The sequence below is a fragment of the Quercus suber genome, unplaced genomic scaffold, assembly GCF_002906115.3.
Source record: "Quercus suber isolate HL8 unplaced genomic scaffold, Cork oak 2.0 scaffold_228, whole genome shotgun sequence".
NCBI lineage: Eukaryota > Viridiplantae > Streptophyta > Magnoliopsida > Fagales > Fagaceae > Quercus > Quercus suber.
This window is the reverse complement of record NW_027069686.1, coordinates 964,580-969,203: the sequence shown is the minus strand read 5'-3', so window position 1 is coordinate 969,203 and position 4,624 is coordinate 964,580. Positions and strand designations below refer to the sequence as shown.

General features: G+C 35.7%; 1 pseudogene; it reads right to left on the bottom strand.

Moving 5' to 3' along the window:
• Window positions 1-1,143: 1,143 nt before the first annotated feature.
• On the bottom strand, window positions 1,144-2,232 carry LOC112006132 ((+)-cis,cis-nepetalactol synthase NEPS3-like; annotated as a pseudogene).
• Window positions 2,233-4,624: the final 2,392 nt, after the last annotated feature.

The following is a 4,624-nucleotide window of genomic DNA, read 5'->3' as shown; positions in this document are numbered from 1 at the left end:
GACTCCCAAGTACGTGACTAACCAATGAGCGGATCCCAGTATGTGACTTCAATCACCAACTAGAAGGAGTTGTTGGCTGCAAAGTTCTTCAGTTCATCTACGATGAAGATCAAGAAGATGCTTGGTCACAAAACCCAAAGGTGCACATACATAACAACTTCTTCAGAAGAGATGAACTAGGACAAAACTTTGTCTCCAGTCACAATTTGCTTGAACAGAGTTTGTTCAATACTTGTGCAACTTGTGAACTCTTTGACGTCCTTTAAACAATCCTTTTATATGTCTAGGGTTAGAAAAAAAGAAAGCCCAAAGACACATTCACGGATCCCAACAAATCAGATTAGAGATTTTGATTTTATAAATCTCGACAAATAGCAAGGTGTCGAGCAGCTGTCGAGCAGCTGTCGAGAGGGTGTTGAGATTTAATGATTGTGCACTTCTTCAGCTTGATTCTTGGACAAACTTGATGACTTCAACATTTGATTTTGAAACCTTATTTCTTGAAATGTTAAAAACACCCAGAACTACCTAAATATAAGTTGACTGCGTTTTGTCAAAGGATTAGCCAATTACATACAAGAATGATATATGTTCTTAACAAATGAAACATATATGTCCTAACAAAGATGAGTTCAGAATTTGATTCTCAAAAGCATCTGTGATAGTTGGATTCAAAATAATACTTCTGCACGATTGACCATGTTACACAGAAGGCAAGGACTAAAAGGCATCTTTTGTAGTACATTCTAATCAGAAACTTGCAATGCCTAGGTTTACACACAAAAGCTCAAAGAAAAATTTTAGTGCACTACAATTTAAAGACAGTCATTGGAGAACACATGTCATCCAAATTGTTCCCTCGCTGGTACTATGTGATTTTTTTTTCCCCCAGGATTCACTTCTATTAGATACATCTTTTAAGACTGTAAGTATTCGACAATGAGTTAGCTTTGGAATTGGTCTAGATTCACATTATATGACACAAATCAGTAATAATGGCAAGTATTTACTGATTGACCAAGTATATTTACAACTTTTCACAAGATAAGAAATTTGTAGACTACTTATTTCTTATCACATGATCTATTTTCCAATAATAAAACTCGTTTAATTAGTGAAATATATAAAGTAGAACACAAAATATAACAGAAAATTTGCATAAAAAACTTTCCTTAAAACTTATTTTCTTCAAGACTATATGGTTGAAGTTAAGACTCTTTCCCTTCCATCTCAATTAAAACAATACTCATTGGAGCTTGATTACCTACTACCTAAGTGGCACCCATCAACCTTCAAGTCAAGTCCAGTGACAAAACCAGAATCATCAGATGCAAGAAAGAGCACAGCATTGGCAACATCTCCCACCTTCAACACAACCCCTTTTAAGGTTGAAGTTGATTCAGAAATCTTCTCCACTTGCTCTGCATCCATTCCAAATGCACCACATGCCATTGGTGTAGCCACCACACTGCGTGCTTTGACATGCAATAATCTGTGAACAGATTTCTACCTTGGCTAGCGTCTACGCTTCCAGTGCATATTATGCTCCCCTTCACGCGCCTCTCAACCATCACACGCGCCGCGTGTTTCACACACAAAGCCATGCCACGCGCGTTGGTTTTGATCACTTTGTCGAACCCTTAAAGGTCGAGCTCGAGGATTGTCTGATCAGAGCTACTCGCTGTCCCAGCGTTGCTGAACATGATGTCGAGCTGGCCATGTTTCTGGACCGTTGATTGAACCATGTTCTTGACTTGGTCTTCATCGGAAACATCACAGTGCACGTATTGGCACTTGTCTATGCCTATAGATGTGGCTACTTGGTGACCCAGATGGTCTTGGATATCGGCGATCACAACCATGCGTGCACCATGTTGGGCAAAAAGGTGAGCCGTAGCCTCGCCTTTGCCGCTTGCCCCACCGGTGATTATGGCTACTTTGCCTTGCAGCTTCTTGTTGGAGGAGTCTGTCATTGCAAACTTTGCAATAACGGGGAAATCATTGAGATTGCAACTTTTATTGGCTTTTTTTTGGAAGATGATAAATACTGGACAATCTACCAAATCAGATTGGACAATAATATCAATGTGGGCGCTCATAAGCCTCATATGGGCGGTGGAATGTTAGGTAGATAGAATAATTGAGGAGAAGAGTAAAATCTTGGCAAATTTTGATCCATAATTTATAGTTGGTCAGTTCTTGATATCTTGGCAAATTTTGATCCATAATTTATAGTTGGTCAGTTCTTGATGTTGTTTAAGTCAAGAAAAAGCACGCATGATACTTTCTTTAATAGAATAGAAAACAATATAAAAAAAAACTCTAAATTTTATTAATAATAATTTGATTTTTTTTTTTATATTACAAAACATATAAATACTAAGTAAAACTTTAGGATGATTAGGAAACTATCTGAAACCCTAATTCACATTAATCATGAGATTAGGTGGCAAAATACTGAATCTTACCAAAAATAGGAAAATTAAGTTAAATACAAAATCATAAACTACTAACTATGGGTGTCTAGACCCGATTTTAGCCCGAACTGAAGCTCCAATTGGTCTGCGGTGTGTCTTAGATTCCAAGAATTGATGTTGGCGGATTGAGTGGTGAGTTTTCTTCTCCAAATCCTAAGCAACCCGAATCCGACCGGGTCTATATAAAAAATTTGGCCAAATCCAGCAAATCAAGCCAGATTCGATGAGATTTAGACTAGATCTAGTGAGATCTTGGCCAGATCTAGTGGGATATAGCCAGATCTGGCCAATTCTAGCAATTTTAAATGAAAAAAATGTAGATTCTGGCAACTTTCTACTGCTTTCTGGTGACTTTTTCTAGATTCCTACGACTTTTTCTAAATTTCGATGACATTTTTTTGATTTTGACGATTGATCGAACTGACCGACACTCATCCTCACTTGAAACTGACTCAACCGATTGATGCTAGTGATTGGTTTTAGGTTTTACCACTCTCCACTCGTGTAGTGACTCAAAAGGGGGGTCTTGCATTCCATGGAATCCCACATCGCCTAGAAAAACACATGAGAATGTTTTTATAAGTAATGACCTCCCTTTAATGTGTAGAGGCATTTTCCCCCATTATTATGTGCTTTGGGGGAGAACAAAACTGTGAGAGGTATGAGTTCTAAAGCGAACAATATCTACATAGTTGGGGCGGAGTCGTTACAACCCGATATAGGTAGGTTGAGTCTGGGTTGGGTCCAAAACCAACCCGACTTGACCCGTGGACAGGCATACTACAAATCTTAAGGGTTTTCCCAAAACAAGCGTGGACCTTATTGTGACTTTTGAGAAAAAAGTTATTAATAAAACAAAAATTACTAAAAAGGGCAAAAAATTTGCCAAAATTAGGGCAAAGATTGTGGCAAAGTGACAACTATTGATCAGAAGACCGTTTCCATACAACCTACAAATTTGCATGCAATTCCGACTCAGTCTCACAAATGATTTTTACTAGTGCATTTTTGCCTTACGCTGTGATTTCAAGTATCCCTGATGTTTCAAGATGACCATGGCGGTCTGTTCTACGTCAGTTCTTAACTTCTCTATGTCGTCATTATTTTGACATTAGTGTCACCAAATGAACCAACAATAGAAAATTGGTTTTTTTGAATATATATTTTAGAACGTTTACTTGATAGGTGGATCATTTCCATTTGATTTGATCTTATATCTATTATCTGATCTATCTTAAATCTAATATCTTACCTGAGAAGATATATAAAGAAAAAAATTTCACTTTAACTCTATTGTTTAGGGGTAATAATAATTAATCAATTAAATTTTTAGCTTTCAAAATGTAACAAATAAAACGAGTTAACATGAGTTTTGTCGTGTCCACCAGTTCAATATATCAGTTGTGTTAAGGATGAGTAGTTTTGACACAATTATTAAATAAGTTCAGAGTTAAGTTATGTATTTGATTACTCTTACCTCCATACAACATGAGTGCAACCTGTTAACACAAATTGCCACCTCTTCATTAAACAAAGTATGGCAACAAGAATATAAACAAGGGTCACCTCTCTAGGAAAGCAAAGAGACCCTTCAAAATTTTGATTCAATGCCCATTTCCAAAGAAGTTTATCTGCTACTCTCAGTGAGGTGAAAGTCACAATTGTAAGAGTCATTATCAACTAACATGTTGCTTGTGTGTTTTCTTTTATGTGTTTTGCAGGAAAACTTTTTTTTCTTTAGTAGGTACGTTAAGTTCTTCTCTTTGACTATCAAAAATGAAATTTTTATGTAGCTTTCTTTTGCATTTAAGAAGAGACTTAGTGAAGGTGTGCTTTTATTGGATTTTCCTTAATTTTCTAGAATTTAGGAGCATGTCTCCTTTTCATTCTATATAATTATTCTTAGAGTTCGTTTAGAAATAGTTTATTTAACTGAAATTGAAATTTTTTTACTGAAATTATTGTAAATAAAACTAAAAAGTAATTGAAATAGTACAGTAAAACCTATAAATAATACCAAAATGTGCAATAGATAGTAAAAAAAGTTGATTTTTTAAGCCTTGCCAAACACACGCTTGTTAAAGTATTCCATAAGAATAGAATCCAAAAAAAAAAAAAAAAAAAAAAAAAAAAAAAAAAAAAAAGCA